Source organism: Acipenser ruthenus, chromosome 38, assembly GCF_902713425.1.
Source record: "Acipenser ruthenus chromosome 38, fAciRut3.2 maternal haplotype, whole genome shotgun sequence".
Classification (NCBI taxonomy): Eukaryota; Metazoa; Chordata; class Actinopteri; order Acipenseriformes; family Acipenseridae; genus Acipenser; species Acipenser ruthenus.
Genome location: NC_081226.1, coordinates 10,698,065 through 10,722,594, shown reverse-complemented (window position 1 = coordinate 10,722,594; position 24,530 = coordinate 10,698,065). Strand labels below are relative to the sequence as shown.

Below are 24,530 nucleotides of genomic sequence, written 5' to 3'. Positions count from 1 at the left end.
GCTCTTATCTGCCCCCTATTTTACTGCATCTAATCCTGTACTTCAGAATACTGTAATCTGCCAAGTGTTTAACCTGCAGTACTTTGTATTTAATCACATCCTGATGTAACTATCACTATTTAATCATATCCTGATGTAACTATCACTATTATCTGCTGTATTATTGAATTGTGGTTTCTCACACTGAACAAAAGTTATTGTATTTCTTGCTCTTATTGTATTACTTGTATTGTAACACTTGAAATGTATTTGCTTACGATTGTAAGTCGCCCTGGATGAGGGCGTCTGCTGAGAAATAAATAATAATAATAATAATAATAATAATAATAATAATGTACCCTTTTGTTTGTTTGGTGTTTGTTTAAACCTTTTGTTTTGTTTTATTATTTAATAAATACGCTGAGCGCTGTAGCACTCAGTTTCACCACCACCATTCCTTGTTTTGGTTTCTGTTTCTGGTCCGTGACGTCACCACTCGCACGCCACTCAAGAGCACTCGGTCACAGACACCAACAGCAATCCGCTCTATCAGAGATCTTTAGAGCATGGATCACATCAGTTTGTAGTTAGCAAGTTGAATGACACTTGACTAGGATTTTACCTCGGTTTTTCTAGAGTTTTTGCTTCATACACGGTATGGCCTGTACGGCCTACAAGGCAAGGCAAGGATAGGCATACCCTGTGTGCGTGGTGCTTGGAGTATCCAACATGCCACCTTGGCCCTCGAGAGAGAGAGGTGGCCTGCAGCATCTGTGCTGCTTTTCACCCCTGGCCAAACAGGCACCTGTGGCCCCGGCCGCAGCCCCAGCTCCGTTACAGCCCCAATTGCCATACACCCCCTCCCTAAGGGGAGATAGGTAGAGGAGTTCCAGCTACATTTTAAAAAAGAAAATAAATAAAATTACATTTTACCTTTGGTCTTTCAGAAATCTTCACTTTCTTCATTTTCAGAAACCCTAGATTCCTCTTGAAATTGACCGGACGCTCTATTCCAGTCTGAGTGTTTCTCTTCTTCAGAATTATAAGAATCCTACAGTTGAAAAGAACACATCTTTAACAAATAAATAATGGCAGATAGATTAAACTCGGTCCTCATAACAATTTATATCTGGGTTTGTTTTCAACAATATTTGAACAGGAGTGCACATCCATCTATCTATCTCTTTCCAATGCCCTGTTCACTGTGATTTTCTGAACACAGTCTTAGTTTCGTTGACCTTGGGATTTCAATGTCTTCACAGAGATATCGTTTGTAAGGGCCACGGTTACTATGATCTATATTTGCCAGAAAAACCTGAAGTGATTTTTTTTTTTTTTTTTTTTTTTTAATATTTATAAATGATAAATAGATTTCTATTTTCAATTAAAACGTGTCTATTTTAAGCTTTCAATATATCTTCAATTGTGTCTTTATATAGATGTAAATTTAAGGAAATAACATCGATTTTTTTTTTTTTTTAAACACGATATAATAATGTAAATAACGTAGTGTTCTCACCAATAGACTTACGTTTTTCTGTTATTCACGTTTAATAATTAGTTAATTCCCAAATAAATATAAATAATCATAAATGTAATTATTCCTAACCTTTGCGAGGATCAGATTGCCGAATCTTTCTCCTCAGCAGATGCGCGAGATTTCAGGTTGTCACAGTCTTGTTTTAAAAAAGCCGCTCGTGCAGATAGACTCGCGGGCAGAAGCGCTCGAGCCTCAAGTCGTCTCCTGATAACGTCGTCTTTAATAATTTTGACCTCAGGTGAGTGAAATTAACGAAACAAAACGTTTTAAACTGTCTATATAGACCCTGTTTTGTAACGTGTTTTGTAATATTTTTTATAGGCACATAGTAAAAGTCTGACAACATGGCTTCGATGAAATATGCACTTTTTGATTTTTACGACGGGAATGGGTTGAAGCAGAAAATCAAAGCGTTTCTCTCAACGAAATCCATGATTTTACCAAGGCAGTTCGTGTAACATGACCCACTGGTGGACTTTCACACAAACCAAAATGCAAGTGGACAGAGTGTCCAGCAGTAATAATCAAATTTTCTGGTAAGTTAAGATAGAAAATAGGAATTATAATAATCTCTCTCTCTCTCTCTAGAGAGAAACAACTTGTTACACTGAAATACTGTGTATTTAAAAATACAATTGTTACTTTATTACAAACTATTGCATTCATACCAATAGCAGTATTTCCAAATTAGTTCAAAGGTTTTCTTTCCTGCATATGTTATGGAAAACTGAGGGAATTTAAAAACAACTCAACACCAAATATAGTTTTCTCTGTGACAGATGGTCAAATGTGAAAATGGGCAGATCATTTGAAAGACTTAAATATTAAAGCATTTAGGAATAATATATTAACAAAAAACATTACATCTTAAAAATATCAATGTTATTGTTATAGAGCTACAAAACTGATATTATTCTTACAATTTGTAGACAACAAAAGGAAAAGTAGGAATGAAAGAAAAAGAGACATATCCCAATGAGGAGGATTGTTTCCTGAATTCTGACAGCGAGGTTTGTTATTGCTTGAAGATAGTCAAAATGCATGCCTCTGGACTACAGGGCGCCTTGTAGCTCACTAATTAATATTACTATTGTTATTATTTGTCAGACCACATTCATGAGTTCAAATTCTGTTTAATTATGCTGGTAAGGGCTAATTCTTGAAAAACTCTTTCCACGTTATCAATGTTAGTTTTTCTTTTTTATAAATTGTTTTATATAATTTAAGAATTCCATTAAAAAAAATAAGAAAACGAGTGTCAGAAAACAGCACAGCAGCTTGGAGAAGCAGTTAGGTCCCGATGAAAAAAACGAAGATCTTGAAGGAGGAGGTGTAATGTATTTATTTTGTATCAGACCACATTTAATAATCCCATATAATTTAATGTAATTTCATATCAAGTTAGAATTACACGTTGATCAAAAAAAATACTAACTTATCTACTGTACAGCTTTAAAAATAATTCTTCAAATATTTATAATCCTATTCAATTTAAATAGCTAATTTCCGCCCCCTAATGGCAGATACTTGAACACAACCAAGTTAGTAGGTTAAGTTTCTACCTCTATCAAGATAAAAGATTATAAACTTTTAATTGCAAAATTCAGTAGAATTTTTTTTTTATTTACAAAAAAATATTCCAGTGATAACTGGCATTTGTATGCAACACTGATATGTACCATTTCATTTCCTGTCATTAAGTTTGTTCATTGTTGTGCTAACAAACATCTAAGTATAGACAAATCACCAGTACTCATTTAATAAGACATTCAGCAAGTGGGAAATTAAATAACACCATGCAGATGGGATGCACTACTTATTTAAAAAGCATGACAAAGGAATTTAACGGGATTCTCCCCATTACAAAATAATGAGCTTAAAAGAAAAGTGGAAAGTCTGACAAACACAATTTCCCTGATTCAGAGTAAGAGTACATATTCTGGAATCGTTGTTATATTTTGGTATAGAAGGCACTTTGTATTCTTTACCTGGATTTACATACAATAAACATAAACTTTTCATCAATGGGTATGTGCTTTCAAGGCTACTTTTTAAATGTATGTTCTCATTGGAATATAATTGCATTAAAATAACAAAGGTTACCAATCATTTTTAACTGTTGTAATATATTAAGTATGTCAGCTTTGTTACACCTTGGATATTTAATATTTAGCTACAAATGAAACATGTGAGGTTTCTTCTTAAAACAGGCTCTGTGTTTTACTGTACTTTGTTTAAATGTATAAAAAGTCATCTTATTATTCTTGCCATGATCAACACATTGTAGGTGCTGGGCCACTAAACTGGACATTTATTTTTTCTGAACATAAGCTTTAAAATATTGATTTAGATATATTTAACTATTTTTTAATAGATATTCCTCATCTGTTACGAGAGGTTAAAAAAATAGGTTTGGGAGTTTCTAGACATATTTTACATTTGTCTTGGTATTATGTAATTAATGGTTTAAAATATATACTGTTACCCAAGGGGCAGAGTCTATAAAAAAAAAAATCAGAAAGAATTAGTAAATGTGTTTAAGTCATAAAATTATTAACCATCATAGAACACATTACTCCCCCCCCCCGTACCGTCACAGCGCTTGCTGGAATTAAATAAACCTGCATGACACACACAGCACCCTCAATACAACAAGCATACAAAAAAGAAAAAATTACTTAAATAAATAAATAAATAAATAAATAAATAAATAAATAAATAAATAAATACAAAATAAGCACCCCTCTACACTATATATAATTAATAAACTTCTGTTTAGAGTGACGGGACTCACGTCCTATACATCTCTCACTCAAATAGAAAAGACAACTGGCATAAAAGTACACTGCAGTGAGCCTCACACATGTACACTGCAGTGAGCCCCACACATGTACACTGCAGTGAGCCCCACACATGTACACTGCAGTGAGGCCCACACATGTACACTGCAGTGAGGCGCACACAAGTACACTGCAGTGAGCCGCACACAAGTACACTGCAGTGAGCCGCACACAAGTACACTGCAGTGAGGCGCAGACAAGTACACTGCAGTGAGGTGCACACAAGTACACTGCAGTGAGGTGCACACAAGTACACTGCAGTGAGGTGCACACAAGTACACTGCAGTGGGCCGCACACAAGTACACTGCAGTGAGGTGCACACAAGTACACTGCAGTGAGGTGCACACAAGTACACTGCAGTGAGGTGCACACATGTACACTGCAGTGAGCCCCACAGAAGTACACTGCAGTGAGCCGCACACAAGTACACTGCAGACGCCTCTCTAACCAGACTATTTGGATGTAAAGCACACCCAGGCCAATTCCATCGACTACAGGACTTTTTATGCTGGTGCAAATTTAATGTAAGTTAAATGTTACAATTGAGATTATAAATATATATATATATATATATATATATATATATATATATATATATATATATATATATATATAATATTAGAAGAATTCCTGCTCAAATGACTCATGCAGGACCGTCTTCACTTGTCTTTTTGTGTAAAAAGGAACAGCACTCCACAAGCACAGGCAGGTTTTTAAACAGGGCAGGGCTGCATGTTTATTTTAAACACAAAACAAAATAAACAAAGCCAAAACCTAACTCCTTCCAGGAGTGCTAACTAAACGCTTCAGTTCTAAACTATACTGGGCAGCTAAGCTGTTTCCCTCTCACAAACCCATATACTTTTACAAGTGGCTCAAACACTGTACCTTCCGTTTGTTCCAGCTCCCTGGTAGTGTCTCTCTAATGGAGCGTTGGGTTCTCTTTTTACAGGATGTGGCTGTTCCCAATTCACACCAATTATTCCATTTGGGAGCAGCCACATTCTCACACGTTTTTGGCAGGGACAGGAATTAACCCCATCCCTGCCAACCACCAACAAAATACACACACACACATACACTGAGACACACACACACACACACACCCACCCACCCACACACACTGACACACACACACACACACACATACGCACACTATTTACAGGCAGGGCACTTGCTCTGCCACAGACTGTATAAGGAAAAATATATGAATACAATCGATTGCAGTAAAACAATAACAAAAATAAAAACATTAAAAAGCAATACATCAAGAATAATAATAATAATAATAATAATAATAATAATAATAATAATAATGCAGCTCTCTAGCTTCATATTGATTATTTTGTGTATTCGAAGTTATGGATGTGTTAATACAGAAGTACATTATCAGATAATGCTTCTGTCCCAGTACTTCTTATAGGAGTAGTCTAGTCCCTGAGGTCTGCATTTTAATTCTGGCAGCGCTGTCCTTATTTATCATTACATTGTTATATTTTGCTTTTTAAAAGGATGACTACAATAATTCTGAAAGAACAAAGAAATAACACTGTCCAGCACAGGGAGCACTGAGTGACTCTCATACCTGCAGACCAGCATGGGGGAGAGGCACAGAGAGCCCTGAGTGACTCTCATACCTACAGACCAGCATGGGGGAGAGGCACAGAGAGCCCTGAGTGACTCTCATAGCTGCAGACCAGCATGGGGGAGAGGCACAGAGAGCCCTGAGTAACTCTCATAGCTGCAGACCAGAGGGGTGCTGGATGGAGTTGTATCTTCAGAGGGGATTCAAAGTAAAGAAAATATATGAACTGCACCAATCATGCTGTGTTTGTATAAGCAAGTCTGAAATATACTTTGCACTGGTTTTTTTTTTTTTTTTTTTTTCTTTAAATGAGCTGCTCACGTTGCAGTAGTTAAAACATCTGATTTGTTTGTGAGGGCTGCAGCACACACCTGTTGTTATTGCAGATACAAACTAGTGAGATTTGAATGTCTCCATGGCAACAGGGTTCCAGTACAGGTCATGTGTTGAGGAAGTTGGTTTCTACATTATTAGCAATACTGATACACGGTGCAATTAGGTCCAAATAGAGCCCCAGGGTCGAACTCCACTGGCTTTGCAATGGGGGCAGCGGGATTTGAAACCATGTTCTTAACCTGAATAGATCATCGGGAGTGGCAAGACTGGTACAGCATTCAGTGTGATCCCTGTCTGGACAGTCACCATTGCAGAAACCCACTGAAGGGGTGCAATGAAGAGCAGATATCCCACCCAGTCACATACATGGATAAGGACTGGAGTGCCATTGCACTTGTGGGGCGGCTTCCTTATTAAAATCTACTGTCTGTTTTGGAAGAGGGGATGCTTATCCACTCAGGGATTCCAGTCAGGAAGCAGGCAGTCTGAGTCGGGTAACATGGGACACAAATGTCCCACCCCAAGAACCACAAACCAGCAGGGGTGGTCAGATACAAGAGTGCCTGCATATAAAAACCATGGATACTGAAATTTAAAGCAGCTGTCTGAACAGTGTTTGGTGACACTGTATCATATAAACAGCCGTGGCTGTTAAACCATAGGGGGGCTGCTTGAGTCTGGTTTGGTGCCACAGTGATGGTTTTGAATTTCTTTGGTCCTTTCTGCAGTTCATTTTCCAAAACAAAATATAGAATTAAATAAGATGAATTATGGAACAGTACAGAAAGGCTTTCTGTAATTCTAGGTTGTATTGCATTGTATCTAGCTCTTTGCACAGCCTTGCTTGTCAGGAAACATCAAATCAGATGTTTTCAATACTGCAACACGCGATGCTGGGTCATAAGGGAAATGCTGGGTTTTTAGGCAAACACTGTGAAGCTAGACAATTATAATTCATTCTGTGTTTTCAATGTTTGTTTCATGCAAATTTATTTTAAAACAATGTTATAAAATACAATGTCGAATAAGTGATTGATCATGTAAAGCAATTTATTTTAACAACGTTCTGGTGCAGCCTCACACAGTTGCAATTGTAAAAGCTTGTTTATTCATACAAATCAGTGTTCTCTAACGTTTTATAATACCAGACTCACCAATTTAATTAGAGAAATTCAGCTGCTAAAGGCTGCTCATCTCAGCTCCCTGTGTCTCATTTCACTTTTACCTAGCAACAGCACAGACAGCCTCTCTGATAGGCTGCACCGTCACAGCACTTGCTGGAATTAAATAAACCTGCACTACACACACACAGCACCCTCAATACAACAAACATACAACTTTTTTTTTTTTTTTTTTTTTTTTAACAGAATTGTGAAAATATTGTAAAAAAAATAATCACACCTCTATGCTGTATGTAATTAATAAGCTGCTGTATACAGTGATGGGGCTCACATCCTAATGATACATCTATCTCTCTCTCAAATAGAAGACAACTGGCACACAAGTACGCTGCAGTGAGGCGCACAAAAGCACACTGCAGTGAGGCGCACACATGTACACTGCAGTGAACCGCACACAAGTACTGCAGTGAGGTGCACACTGCAGTGAGCCGCACACAAGTACACTGCAGTGAGGTGCACACAAGTACACTGCAGTGAGCCGCACACATGTACACTGCAGTGAGGCGCACACAAGTACACTGCAGTGAGCCGCACACAAGTACTGCAGTGAGGTGCACACATGTACACTGCAGTGAGGTGCACACAAGTACACTGCAGTGAGGTGCACACAAGTACACTGCAGTGAGCCGCACACAAGTACACTGCAGTGAGCCGCACACAAGTACACTGCAGTGAGGTGCACACAAGTACACTGCAGTGAGCCGCACACATGTACACTGCAGTGAGCCGCACACATGTACACTGCACACGCCTCTCTAACCATACTATTTGGATGTAAAGCACACCCAGGCCAATTCCATCGACTACAGGACTTTTTATGCTGGTGCAAATTTAATGTAAGTTAAATGTTACAATTGAGATTATAAATATATATATATATATATATATATATATATATATATATATATATATATATATATATATAATATTAGAAGAATTCCTGCTCAAATGACTCATGCAGGACCGTCTTCACTTGTCTTTTTGTGTAAAAAGGAACAGCGCTCCACAAGCACAGGCAGGTTTTTAAACAGGGCAGGGCTGCATGTTTATTTTAAACACAAAACAAAATAAACAAAGCCAAAACCTAACTCCTTCCAGGAGTGCTAACTAAACGCTTCAGTTCTAAACTATACTGGGCAGCTAAGCGGTTTCCCTCTCACAAACCCATATACTTTTACAAGTGGCTCAAACACTGTACCTTCCGTTTGTTCAAGCTCCCTAGTAGTGTCTCTCTAATGGAGCGTTGGGTTCTCTTTTTACAGGATGTGGCTGTTCCCAATTCACACCAATTATTCCATTTTGGAGCAGCCACATTCTCACACGTTTTTGGCAGGGACAGGAATTAACCCCATCCCTGCCAACCACCAACAAAACACACCCACATACACCCACACATACACTGAGACACACACACACACACACACACCCACACACACACACACACACACACACACACACACTGACACACACACACACACGCACTATTTACAGGCAGGGCACTTGCTCTGCCACAGACTGTATAAGGAAAAATATATGAATACAATCGATTGCAGTAAAACAATAACAAAAATAATAACATTAAAAAGCAATACATCTCAAGAATAATAATAATAATAATAATAATAATAATAATAATAATAATAACAATAATAATAATAATAAAGCTCTCTTGCTTCATATTGATTATTTTGTGTATTCAAAGTTATGGATGTGTTAATACAGAAGTACATTATCAGATAATGCTTCTGTCCCAGTACTTGTTACAGGAGTAGTCTAGTCCCTGAGGTCTGCATTTTAATTCCGGCAGCGCTGTCCTTATTTATCATTACATTGTTATATTTTGCTTTTTAAAAGGATGAATACAATAATTCTGAAAGAACAAAGAAAGAACACTGTCCAGCACAGGGAGCACTGACTGACTCTCATACCTGCAGACCAGCATGGGGGAGAGGCACAGAGAGCACTGAGTGTCTCTCATACCTGCAGACCAGCATGGGGGAGAGGCGCAGAGAGCCCTGAGTGACTCTCATACCTGCAGACCAGCATGGGGGAGAGGCGCAGAGAGCCGTGAGTGACTCTCATACCTGCAGACCAGCATGGGGGAGAGGCACAGAGAGCCGTGAGTGACTCTCATACCTGCAGACCAGCATGGGGGAGAGGCACAGAGAGCACTGAGTGACTCTCATACCTGCAGACCAGCATGGGGGAGAGGCACAGACAGCCCTGAGTGACTCTCATAGCTGCAGACCAGAGGGGTGCTGGATGGAGTTGTATCTTCAGAGGGGATTCAAAGTAAAGAAAATATATGAACTGCACCAATCATGCTGTGTTTGTATAAGCAAGCCTGAAATATACTTTGCACTGGTTTTGTTTTTTTTTATTTCTTTAACTGAGCTGCTCACGTTGCAGTAGTTAAAACATCTGATTTGTTTGTGAGGGCTGCAGCACACACCTGTTGTTATTGCAGATACAAACTAGTGAGATTTGAATGTCTCCATGGCAGCAGGGTTCCAGTACAGGTCATGTGTTGAGGAAGTTGGTTTCTACATTATTAGCAATACTGATACAGGGTGCAATTAGGTCCAAATAGAGCCCCAGGGTCGAACTCCACTGGCTTTGCAATGGGGGCAGCGGGATTTGAAACCATGTTCTTAACCTGAATAGATCATCGGGAGTGGCAAGACTGGTACAGCATTCAGTGTGATCCCTGTCTGGACAGTCACCATTGAGAAACCCACTGAAGGGGTGCAATGAAGAGCAGATATCCCACCCAGTCACTGTGCATTATACATGGATAAGGACTGGAGTGCCATTGCACTTGTAGGGCGGCTTCCTTATTAAAATCTACTGTCTGTTTTGGAAGAGGGGATGCTTATCCACTCAGGGATTCCAGTCGGAAGCAGGCAGTCTGAGTCGGGTAACATGGGACACAAATGTCCCACCCCAAGAACCACAAACCAGCAGGGGTGGTCAGATACAAGAGTGCCTGCATATAAAAACCATGGATACTGAAATTTAAAGCAGCTGTCTGAACAGTGTTTGGTGACACTGTATCATATAAACAGCCGTGGCTATTAAACCACAGGGGGGCTGCTTGAGTCTGGTTTGGTGCCACAGTGATGGTTTTGAATAATTTGGTCCTTTCTGCAGTTCATTTTCCAAAACAAAATATAGAATTAAATAAGATGAATTATGGAACAGTACAGAAAGGCTTTCTGTAATTCTAGGTTGTATTGCATTGTATCTAGCTCTTTGCACAGCCTTGCTTGTCAGGAAACATCAAATCAGATGTTTTCAACACTGCAACACGCGATGCTGGGTCATAAGGGAAATGCTGGGTTTTTAGGCAAACACTGAGGAACAAAATAAATATAATTGATTAGGTGTTTTCAATATATATTTGTTAGTTTCGTACAAAATTCAAAATGTCATCTAACAAGTGATTTACCGTGTAAAGCAATTTATTTTAACAATGTTCTGGTGCAGCAAAACTGTAATAGTAAGAATTGTAAAAACTTGTTTATTCATACAAATCTGTGTTCTCTAACGTTTTATAATACCAGACTCACCAATTTAATTAGAGAAATTCAGCTGCTAAAGGCTGCTCATCTCAGCTCCCTGTGTCTCATTTCACTTTTACCTAGCAACAGCACAGACAGCCTCTCTGATAGGCTGCACCGTCACAGCACTTGCTGGAATTAAATAAACCTGTACTCCACACACAGCACCCTCAATACAACAATCATATAAAACTTTTTTTTTTTTTTTTTTTTTTTTTTAAAGAATTGTGCAAATATTGTAAAAAAAAACCAACAAATCACACCTCTTATACTGTATGTAATTAAGAAGCTGCTGTATACAGTGATGGGGCTCACATCCTAATGATACCTCTCTCTCACTCTCAAATAGAAAAGACAACTGGCATAAAAGTACACTGCAGTGAGCCGCACACAAGTACACTGCAGATGCCTCTTTAGCTGAACTATTTGGATGCAAAGCACAACCAGGCCAATGCCATCAACTAAAGGACTTTTAATGATGTTACATATCTAATGGAAGTTAATTCTACAATAAATATATTTTTTTTTATAAGAATTCCTGCTCAAATTACCCCAGCATTTAACCCCAAATCAGGCTTAAACAGAAAAGGGCTGTGTGACAAACCAGGGTGTTTTTTCCACATGCAGGACCGTCTTCACTTGTCTTTTTGTGTAAAAAAGAACAGCACTCCACAAGCACAGGCAGGTTTTTAAAAAGGGCAGGCCTGTATCTTATTTTAAACACAAAACAAAATAAACAAAGCCAAAACCTAACTCCTTCCAGGAGTGCTAACTAAACGCTTCAGTTCTAAACTATACTGGGCAGCTAAGCTGTTTCCCTCTCACAAACCCATATACTTTTACAAGTGGCTCAAACACTGTACCTTCCGTTTGTTCCAGCTCCCTGGTAGTGTCTCTCTAATGGAGCGTTGGGTTCTCTTTTTACAGGATGTGGCTGTTCCCAATTCAGACCAATTATTCCATTTGGGAGCAGCCACATTCTCACACGTTTTTGGCAGGGACAGGAATTAACCCCATCCCTGCCAACCACCAACAAAATACACACACACATACACCCACACATACACTGAGACACACACACACATACACTGAGACACACACACACACACACACACCCACACACACACACACACACTATTTACAGGCAGGGCACTTGCTCTGCCACAGACTGTATAAGGAAAAATATATGAATACAATCGATTGCAGTAAAACAATAACAAAAATAAAAACATTAAAAAGCAATACATCAAGAATAATAATAATAATAATAATAATAATAATAATAATAATAATAATAATGCAGCTCTCTAGCTTCATATTGATTATTTTGTGTATTCAAAGTTATGGATGTGTTAATACAGAAGTACATTATCAGATAATGCTTCTGTCCCAGTACTTGTTACAGGAGTAGTCTCTGAGGTCTGCATTTTAATTCTGGCAGCGCTGTCCTTATTTATCATTACATTGTTATATTTTGCTTTTTAAAAGGATGAATACAATAATTCTGAAAGAACAAAGAAATAACACTGTCCAGCACAGGGAGCACTGAGTGACTCTCATACCTGCAGACCAGCATGGGGGAGAGGCACAGAGAGCCCTGAGTGACTCTCATACCTGCAGACCAGCATGGGGGAGAGGCACAGAGAGCACTGAGTGACTCTCATACCTGCAGACCAGCATGGGGGAGAGGCACAGAGAGCCCTGAGTGACTCTCATACCTGCAGACCAGCATGGGGGAGAGGCACAGAGAGCACTGAGTGACTCTCATACCTGCAGACCAGCATGGGGGAGAGGCACAGACAGCCCTGAGTGACTCTCATAGCTGCAGACCAGAGGGGTGCTGGATGGAGTTGTATCTTCAGAGGGGATTCAAAGTAAAGAAAATATATGAACTGCACCAATCATGCTGTGTATGTATAAGCAAGCCTGAAATATACTTTGCACTGGTTTTTTTTTTTTTTATTTCTTTAACTGAGCTGCTCACGTTGCAGTAGTTAAAACATCTGATTTGTTTGTGAGGGCTGCACCGCACACCTGTTGTTATTGCAGATACAAACTAGTGAGATTTGAATGACTCCATGGCAGCAGGGTTCCAGTACAGGTCATGTGTTGAGGAAGTTGGTTTCTACATTATTAGCAATACTGATACAGGGTGCAATTAGGTCCAAATAGAGCCCCAGGGTCGAACTCCACTGGCTTTGCAATGGGGGCAGCGGGATTTGAAACCATGTTCTTAACCTGAATAGATCATCGGGAGTGGCAAGACTGGTACAGCATTCAGTGTGATCCCTGTCTGGACAGTCACCATTGAGAAACCCACTGAAGGGGTGCAATGAAGAGCAGATATCCCACCCAGTCACTGTGCATTATACATGGATAAGGACTGGAGTGCCATTGCACTTGTGGGGCGGCTTCCTTATTAAAATCTACTGTCTGTTTTGGAAGAGGGGATGCTTATCCACTCAGGGATTCCAGTCAGGAAGCAGGCAGTCTGAGTCGGGTAACATGGGACACAAATGTCCCACCCCAAGAACCACAAACCAGCAGGTGTGGTCAGATACAAGAGTGCCTGCATATAAAAACCATGGATACTGAAATTTAAAGCAGCTGTCTGAACAGTGTTTGATGACACTGTATCATATAAACAGCCGTGGCTATTAAACCACAGGGGGGCTGCTTGAGTCTGGTTTGGTGCCACTGTATGCGTTTCATTTTCTTGAAAATTATGGATCAGTACAGAAAGGCTTTCTGTAATTATAGGTTATATTGCGTTGCATCTAGCTCTTTGCACCTCCTTGCTTATCCCTGTTCAAACGAGCTCAGGAAACATCAAATCAGATGTTTTCAATACTGCAACACGAGAGGCCTGGTAAAAAGAGAAATGCTGGGTTTTTGTGCAAAACGCAGTGAAACTAAATTATTATAATTGATTCTGTGTATTCAATATATTACTGTTTGTTTCATACAAAATTTAAAATACATCGAATAAGTGATTAATCGTGTAAAGCAATTTATTTTAACAACGTTCAGGTGCAGCAAAACTGTAATAGTTACAATTGTAAAATCTCATTTATTCATACAAATCCGTGTTCTCTAACGTTTTAAAATCTCAGGCCCAAATTTATAAAGAGGAAAAAAACGACAGCAAAAAGCCACGTGATGTGCGTGTTCAGTACGGCCGCACTCACCTTCAAAATAACAACCTATTTTATAAGACTAGCTAGATAAAGCAGGCGACTCCGCAATCAACCAGTTTCAATACTCCTCATCGCAATTAGCGGTTTGAGAATTACACACCTCTCACAGTAAACACGCACCCTGATACGCATGCCAGCGTCAATGACACGCTGTCGCTCGTGGTGAAAAGCGTACAGTGCTCACTGGTGCTGATGACCAAACAGCGTAGCACCGTCGCTGATTAGCAGCTAATAGCAAGCTAGCAAGAGCCATATGTCATTTGTTCATGTGATGTTTTCACATACTGTATTAATCTATTTGAGATCATTATGCCCCCCAACTTTAAAAGTCTATACAACATGTTGACGTCGTTTTCGTGCCGTTTACACAGCTGGATTATGTATTTAGTTATGTGTTTGTATTGAAAACAGCTTTCTTTTCACGGCGCCGTGAAAATAGTTACTTCATATTTATTGTAGCATATATATATATATATATATATATATATATATATATATATATATATATATATTGTAAACGAGCCTTGCGGCTCGGGTTCGTTTTGCCCTTTAAAATACCGACCAGACACAGATGGAGAGTTTGAGAGCGCTGTTGCGCTAATTTTTAATAAAGAACCGATGAACAAAACAAAACAAATCACGAACACAAAAGACCCAGAAACAAAATAAATACCTAGCTCTGTACGAGCCCTAACTAACTCACAGGAACACCCTGACTACACGTGGGACAGCTAGGCTGTTTCCCCACTAAACATACACAAAAACCACACAGGTTGAATACAGCACTTTTTCTTTTTTCCCCTCTCACGACTGCCAGGACGCAGAGTAACACTTTCTGCTCCCTTCTTCTCAGCCGTCCTGAGCAAACTAACTGTTTCTCTTAAGTACCCTGCACCTGGTCCTAATTTACAATTGTTTCCAGGTGACAGGAATAACTAAGCAATAAAACCATTAACAAAACCAATTAAACAATACAGCACTACGATCAAACAAAACAAAACCATACATTTTACTGCGGGGATGACTCCAATCCCATCCCCACTGTGTTACACATCCTCCCCCCCAAGTGTGCAACACTGACTGGCCATTCCAAGGCCACCCCCTCCCCTAAAGCACAACCACCCACCCTCGAGTCCACAAAGTTCCATCTCCTCCCGATCCTTCGGGTGGGCTTGAGGATGGGTGGATTCCTCCGGCGCTTCAGGGTAGGGACCATGATCCGGCGAGGAGGGACCCAAACGGCTTGCTAGGGCCGACCGACACGTAGGCCGGTACCCTGGACGGTGCAGCGACAGGCAGAGGTGTGAGCCACGGGACCGGCGCAACGACCTCTGAGACTCCAGGGGGAACACAGCGGGAGGAAGGGGGAACGCCAGTGACGTCACACGACCGCGTCGTGACGTCTGAGGTTTCAGGGGGAGCGGAGCAAGGGACCAGGTGAGCAACTGTGCCTGGTGGTGCCCCGACCTGGGCACTAGGTCGAGCACAGGGAAGTCCATGCATTCCGGCAGGGTGTCCACGAGCACAGGGCAAGGGACCGTACCCACCAGCGCCGGACTGCTTTGTTGGGGTGGAGGTCGGGGTTGTGGTGGTGCTGGGCACTTTAGCTCCTCTTCCTCATTCAGCTGCAGCTCCTGCTGCAGCTCAGGCAGCTCCTCCCCCCCTGGCTCGGGCGGCGGCAGCTCCTCTTCCACAGACAGCTGCAGCTCCTGCTGCAGCTCGGGCACTGCCGGTTTTCTCTCCGGAGCAGGCAGCTCCGGTTCCAGAGCTTGCACCTCTGGCTCTGGCTCTGGTACACATGACTCTTGCTGGGGTGCCGGCCACACCAACTTCTGTAGCACTAGCTCCAGCTCTGACACGGGGAACTCCTGTTCCCATGTGGGCAACCCCCAGTCTTGCCTCAACTGCTGGTTGCACTCGATCTGCTTGCGGGTTGCCTCCTGCATCTCCGCCGTGGACTTTTCTAAAGTCCTGATGAGCTCTGCAATGTCCATGATTCTTAATTGTGCTGGTCTGTAGGGCTGAGTACCGCTGCCACCATATGCAAACGAGCCTTGCGGCTCGGGTTCGTTTTGCCCTTTAAAATACCGACCAGACACAGATGGAGAGTTTGAGAGCGCTGTTGCGCTAATTTTTAATAAAGAACCGATGAACAAAACAAAACAAATCACGAACACAAAAGACCCAGAAACAAAATAAATACCTAGCTCTGTACGAGCCCTAACTAACTCACAGGAACACCCTGACTACACGTGGGACAGCTAGGCTGTTTCCCCACTAAACATACACAAAAACCACACAGGTTGAATACAGCACTTTTTCTTTTTTCCCCTCTCACGACTGCCAGGACGCAGAGTAACACTTTCTGCTCCCTTCTTCTCAGCCGTCCTGAGCAAACTAACTGTTTCTCTTAAGTACCCTGCACCTGGTCCTAATTTACAATTGTTTCCAGGTGACAGGAATAACTAAGCAATAAAACCATTAACAAAACCAATTAAACAATACAGCACTACGATCAAACAAAACAAAACCATACATTTTACTGCGGGGATGACTCCAATCCCATCCCCACTGTGTTACAATATATATATATATATATATATATATATATATATATATATATATATATATATATATATATAGAGTAGCGTTTCACGCAGTAGACAGAACAGAAGGACACAACACGCTGCTTCCAGGTGCAAAGCTTTATTTAGGATCTTTCAGCCCCATACAAAACCCCCCTGTTCTAGCCACTTGCTCTCAACCGACCACAATGAGCGTGCAAACGCCCCGTTTTATAACCTAGCCCCGCCCCTTTATGCTAATCGAGTGCCAGAGCGAACAGCTATCCCATTGGTCCCCAGCTGAACACTAGGACCAATGGGCACACACAATCAACAGCCAATGACAGGGACCAGGGCGCACCATGCATGCAGGAAAGCTGGCACAGCCACAGGGACATAGCGAACCCGCAACTACAGGTAATACAGACGGAGGGGAGAGAGGGACACAATACAGTGGCATTAACAGCACACAGTAGAAACAAGAGGGAATACATTACGCAAACAATACACAGATCGCTACAATATATATATATATATATATATAGCTGTCGCTGTTTTGTATATATCTATATATGTAGAAGAAACGCGTTACAAACAAAAAAATGCAGTTGAACTACAGAGCATTATGAATAGGCCTAATGCCCTTTGAATCAAGTTCCGGTTAGAAAGGTCATTCTACTATTACCGATTCTACTCTTCCCTGATTTTCTTTCGCTCTTTTCCTATAGTTTTGTCACCAGAATACCAGAATCTTTCAAAATGAATAAAGCGTAGGTATTTATTAACTGCAACATGTTTTTGGATGCTCGTGTTTAAAGTTTTAATACCGTACAGTATTTGTAGGTGTGTAGAGAATGGATACCGTTTTCAGTTACCTAATCGGGTTCATACATTTTCATCTGCAGGGCCGTTTCTAGTCTTTTGGGGGCCCTAAGCAGGATTTGATTTGGGGCCCCCTTTCACTGTAGCCCACTCCACTTGGCACGACATCAAACCAACATAGGCTTAAGCCTTCTGTCTTGTAAACGTTTGTATGAGCACACATATGTACGAGCAAACATACAATGTACAAATAAACATGTAAATATTAAAGAGGGACCTGTTAGCATCAAAATCATCTTTTATTAACAAAGGGCAGTGAAAACAAAGTCTGGAATTAATTAAGTCTGGAATTAATTAACTAATTGTCTCCCAGCAAAACCACTGCAACCTAAAATGAGCATATTCACACTGTCAGAAATATGTGATTTTAAAAGGACAAAATATAACATCAATATTAATAAGCAGATGGGTTCATACCTTGATTGATTTGCATTTGGTTCACTGCTACTTAAATTGCCTTACACTGCTGGGACTGGTAACTGCTGCTGACTGGTAAGACTGGTGCTGATACTGCTGTGACTGGTGCTGATACTGCTGCCACTGGGACTGGTGCTGACACTGGGACTGGTGCTGACACTGCTGTGACTGGTGCTGATACTGCTGCCACTGGAACTGGTGCCGACACCGTGGCTCGTGCTTTGAACGAGTTTAGCACACAGTTTCTCACTCAATTCTAATATTCTTTTGTCAATATAAATCGACGATAGGAAGTAGTACAGTACTTCAGGCGGGGGAAACCGGTCGCTGAGGTCCCGGTGCTGCCTAGCGCACAGGCCGGGTCGCTATACATGCAAATACACAGCCACTATGCTACAATAAAACGCTATGCTATGGCAGGTAGGTGATACTTGGACAAGCTGACTGTCCAGTTAAAGTGACAAGGGAAAAAAAAAAAAAACATACAGCCAGCTATCCCGGTTTAGCTACACATTTAATGTCATCATAAAAACAGGTTCTTGGATTTTTGCTGTGCTGGCGTTAAAACATTCTACATGGAAAAATAAATAAATAAATAAATAAAAGATCAAAATGTATTTGCAGGGCAGCAGTGTGGAGCAGTGTGGAGTAGTGGTCAGGGCTCTGGACTCCTGACCGGAGGGTTGTGGGTTCAATCCCCAGAACACTGCTGTTGTACCCTTGAGCAAGGTACTTTACCTAGATTGCTCCAGTAAAAACCCAACTGTATAAATGGGTAATTGTATGTAAAAATAATGTGATATCTGTATAATGTGAAATAATGTATAATGTGATATCTTGTAACAATTGTAAGTCGCCCTGGATAAGGGCGTCTGCTAAGAAATAAATAAATAAATAAATAAAGATCACATTGTGGAGGGGAAAAACAACAATATAAATGATAAATTCACTTAACATTGATTCTTACCAAGAGCTGGCTTCTTTAGAAAGAAATGTGTAATTGGTTGGTTTTTTCTCCGTTTCGTTGGTGCTGCACTGTAAACCAGAGTACAGAGTAACGTGGGAAACGGACTAATGAGAAACGTCTTTGTGGCGCGTATTTGACATATACCGCAGTGTCTATACAGCCCGAGATCACTAAGTAAATTAAAAATATTATATGTTACACTCATAGAAAATAAAGTGGGTACGTTTTTTTATTATTATTTTGGTCTTCACAATTAAGAATTGAACCGATTTTAACCGAGGGCCTCGGCTGCCTCAATGGACGCTACGCGCCTGGGCACAGCCAGGATGTAAGCAAGCTGCAGCAATAAAAACGAAGCAAAACCAAATAATACAATACCTTTCTCTCGTTGTTGTTTTTCTTCTTCAGTTTTTCTCTTTTTACGCTTCTTTGTGCCAGATTGGTACGTTCTTGATTCACACACACACACACACACACACACACACTCACATATATATATTTCCTAGGGGGCCCTAAACGGCCGCTTATGCCGCTTATGCCTAGAAACGGCACTGTTCATCTGTAACTGATATTATTGAATTCAAAGTTGATGGAATGTAATATTTATTCAAGATAGACACATTAACGTATATGTGCTTTTTCATGTGTCCAGTGTTATCGGTTGTATTGCGTGGGGGGCTGTATTGTTTTCCATTAGTTGTAATTGTCGTAACACGAACAGCTATTTAAACTTAATAAACTGTAAGCCTATTGCTTACTATTGGCAAAATACATACAGAAAATGGTGGTGTGTGTGTGTGTGCAGGGGTTGCATGGTGGTGTGTACACTGCAGTGAGCCGCACACAAGTACACTGCAGTGAGCCGCACACAAGTACACTGCAGTGAGGCGCACACAAGTACACTGCAGTGAGGCGCACACAAGTACACTGCAGTGAGGCGCACACAAGTACACTGCAGTGAGCCGCACACAAGTACACTGCAGTGAGCCCCACACAAGTACACTGCAGTGAGCCCCACACAAGTACACTGCAGTGAGACGCACACAAGTACACTGCAGTGAGGCGCACACAAGTACACTGCAGTGAGCCCCACACAAGTACACTGCAGTGAGCCCCACACAAGTACACTGCAGTGAGCCCCACACAAGTACACTGCAGTGAGACGCACACAAGTACACTGCAGTGAGCCCCACACAAGTACACTGCAGTGAGGCGCACACAAGTACACTGCAGTGAGTCCCACACAAGTACAGAGCAGACGCCTCTTTAGCTGGTTGTTGGATTTAAGCACACCTGACGAAGCTATAAACTCAGAGGCTTCTTATCGTTATACAGGGTATCCTTAGGATTTCTTTTCCTCGTATTATTTTTTTTATTGTTTGCAGATTATCATTTTGTTTGTTCGTTAGATAGTTTGAAATTTCTATTCATATTTACATTTTTGTCTGAATCATGTTGTGTGCCATTTTATAATATATTCAAGCACGGATATTAAAACATGGGGTAATTGTCTTAATCATGTTTGTTGCCTCTCTCTCTCTCTCTATGAAACGTGTACCTTTTTTAAAATGGGAGTGACAGTCACTGTGTAAAGTATGAAGTCATTGGCTGTGCTGTTTGTCTCCACCCATCATACTCAGTATATCATATCATGTCTAAACTGAGCGTCATCTTGTCAGCGCGTTTCCAGCCGGGGAGGAGAACACTTTGGCACTGCTTTGAGTGTAAAGTAAGACTTTACTAAAACATGATCTAGATGTATGTGTCTGTATGTGCATTACTAAATATCCATCAAAAAAACAACAGCAGCATGTATATATTTGAAATTCCTGTGTCCCAACAGGTTTTAAATTATATATATAATTAAGAAGGCAGTTTCCTCAATAGCCCACGTTGAACATATCAGCTTTATAGTTGCTTCTTTTAGAAGGAGTTTACTGTCTATAGGAAATAAACTCAGCAAATCTGTATGATTAAATTGCAATGTATTGTTATACACTGCTATGAAATATATGAACAAATATTGTGAATATATTCATTACAAATATCCGTGATACAGGGTTAAAATGTCAAATGTGACCAATGTTGTTGTTATTATTATTATTATTATTATTATTATTATTATTATTATTATTATTATTATTATTATGTATTGCTTTTTTATATTTGTATTGTTTTACTGCAGATGATTGTATTCATATATTTTTCTTATACAGCCCTATTCTGTTTAAGTCTGTTTTGATGGGTTAAATGCGGGCGTCATTTGAGCAGGAATTCTTATATATATATATATATATATATATATATACTGTAGAATTGTATTCAATATGTGGCAGCATAAACACTCATTTGGTTGATGGAATTTGCCTGGGTGTGCTTTGCATAGCCTTGCTTAGCTCTGCTCACACCTGCTAAGGAAACATTCAAATCAGATGTTTTCAATACTTAAAAGTTCAATCCTGGGTCTTTATGCAAACACAGTTAAACGAAATCATTCTAATTGATGATGTGTATTGCATGTATTATTGTTTGCTTCATGCAATAGTACTTGTCTATTTTAATTTGAATCTTATAAGTGACTGATCGTGTGAAGCAGTTTATTTTATCAATGTATCTCGCAGGGTTCGGGTGCAGCAGCACAACTCGTTTTTCTTTTTCAAGTCCAGTCGGTTTTGGGTACTGAATGCATCAGAGAAATAGAAAAGGGATTGTAAAATAAATAAATAAATAAATGAAATGTTAGAAACGTGCACTGAAGAGTAGACGCGCTGGTATAAATCGAAGCCAGAACATAAACAATTGTATTATTGTATTGATATTTTTATTGTACTGCAGATGATATCATTCAAGAGACGGGTGTGTATCATTGTCATTATACAGACCTATTCCGTCTATTAGCACAGCGTTCGGTTAAAACATGAATTCCGAGTAAAAGTGATTTACCTGGAGTGGATTCCGTATATTAATATCTTCACGTCTGTTGCATGCAAACGGTTTTTAAAAGTTTAATTTTCATCTAGTTAGTGGCTGATGTGTAAAGCGCTGGATTATCACAGTAGCGGCTGCATGACAGCAGTGTTGTGATGCTGCACAACTGTGGAGTTAGAATTGGAACAAAACCTAAACTGGAATCGTCTTATTAAAATCTCAAACACAGCGAGTTAACTAACCCCGTACTCTTTAAAATAATGTTTGCCATTTTAAATACTAAAGCACTGTGAAGTGTTGACAGGTCCTAATAAATGTGAAATTCAAACCATTCATACGAGACAGTCAGCTAAACGATAGGAGAAACAAAACAAGGAAAGTGATTTGTAAAAACAGCTACCTCACAATCATTACCACAGTAAGGATCTGACTGGATCTTTACAAAGCTTGATCCCGTGTCTCAAACAGCTTGGCTCAGTGTGGAATCATATTGTTATGCAGATAACAGAGCGAATAGGATTTTATTTAGTTAAGTAATTTCATCTTTTATTTATTTACATTTTTATTTGAGCAATTCATATTCAGTATTCAGGTTAATTTTACTTTTCCATGTCTTCGATCATAGCACAATATTTAAGAAACATATATATATATATATATACACATGTATGAACTGAGTAGTCATAATCAATGCTACTACTAAAATAATGTTAATAACAACAATTATCATACTACTTCGACTACGACGACTACTACTACTTATAATATTAATAGTGTTGTTTTACTTATATTGTAGTAAAACATAGCAAATACATTCTACAATCCTATGTACAAAAAATCTGATTGAAAGTATATTTCGCTTGGCATGCAGTTTGTTTCTGAAATAACTGGACCCCATAACTTCAAGTAGTGTCGTCTGTGTTCATTGATACGCTGTCCTCCTATTAAAGCTGTTAACTGGAATGGTAATGGTCTATGATACGGGTGTGTTGTTTGAACACGGTGTGCTTTTCTCTTACCTTTTCACTGCTGCAGCTTTCAGGTGTGTAAGAGCCTGTTATTTCCACTGAAATCTCCTCTCATGAACACATTGCCAGCGGTTTCAGCTGCATGTGAATATTGCGATTTAATGCGTGGTTTGTTTGGTGTGCGTTGTGGCGGGTCAAAATAACTTTGAGATTTTGGGGGGATTTCTGATTCTTTTGGTGTTTTGTTGTCGTCGCTGTATTTATTAGTTTTGATTAACAAAGATTTAGCTTTTGAGTTATTTTAATAATCTTTTTTTATTCAGTTTCATGTATTAATTAAAGTCCAGTATTTATGAACATATCCTAAGCTATTGCTGTTTACTTTTGAACAAACTGGGGGAGAGGAGTTTTGTTTCTACGAGTTAAGTGAGATTGAACCTCATGATAAAATCCGACCGAATCAAAGCCCTTAATTGTTACTGATACCAAGTGACAGAATGAACCTTTAGCTGAACTTTTCTGATGAAACGCATCATTTTCCCTTAGTCTGTCTTTGGGTGGGTGCAGTTTTGTATTTTGACCACCTGGTGGCAGTGCACAATTAACTTCAGTATGGGATGCCATGTGTAAAAAAAAAAAAAAAAAAAAAAAAAAAGTTAATATTTTAACGTCTTTTTTTCCAGATTTAACTTAAATCTTGTATTTTTTCCCCAGATTTATAAATGTTGTGAAAATAAATCTTTTTTTTTTAATGTGTACATTCAGATATAATTTATAAATCTAGTTACAAGATTTAACATTTAGCTAAATATTTAACTAAATCTTAAAACTCTTAGCTAAATTTAACATTTAGCTAAATATTTAACTGGCCAGCTAAATCAGGAGATTGTATGCAAATGAACTCCGCCCACTTTGTGCTTTCACTGTGGTTAATTTATTTTTAAGATGGTTAATTTATAAACAGTATGGTTAATTTATTTTGAAGATGGTTAATTTATAAACAGTATGGTTAAATTATTTTTAAGATGGTTAATTTATAAACAGTATGGTTAACTTATAAACAGTATGGTTAATTTATTTTGAAGATGGTTAATTTATAAACAGTATGGTTAAATTATTTTTAAGATGGTTAATTTATAAACAGTATGGTTAACTTATAAACAGTATGGTTAATTTATTTTGAAGATGGTTAATTTATAAACAGTATGGTTAAATTATTTTTAAGATGGTTAATTTATAAACAGTATGGTTAATTTATAAACAGTATGGTTAATTTATTTTCAAGATGGTTAATTTATAAACAGTATGGTTAATTTATTTTCAAGATGGTTAGACTGTTTATAAATTAACCACTTTTCATAAATTAACCACTGTTTATAAATCAACCATACTGTTTATAAATTAACCATCTTAAAAATAAATTAACCATACTGTTCATAAATTAACCATACTGTTTAAAATTAACCAATGAATTATTTCCTGAACGGCTCCTCATAGGTTTTATCTTTAAAATGAAATACATTAGTTTTATTTCTGCATCTCTGAATAAACAGCAGCTCCCACACATAATACAGTTATTGTAATC

General features: G+C 39.3%; 1 protein-coding gene across 1 annotated transcript in view; it reads right to left on the bottom strand.

Moving 5' to 3' along the window:
• Positions 1-24,530, bottom strand: part of LOC131707034 (putative C-type lectin domain family 20 member A) — a 118,423-nt gene that overhangs the window by 36,176 nt on the left and 57,717 nt on the right. The window contains exon 2 of the mRNA XM_059009082.1: positions 913-1,030. The gene's annotated coding sequence lies outside the window, so the exon portion shown is untranslated. The remainder of the gene's footprint in view (positions 1-912; positions 1,031-24,530) is intronic.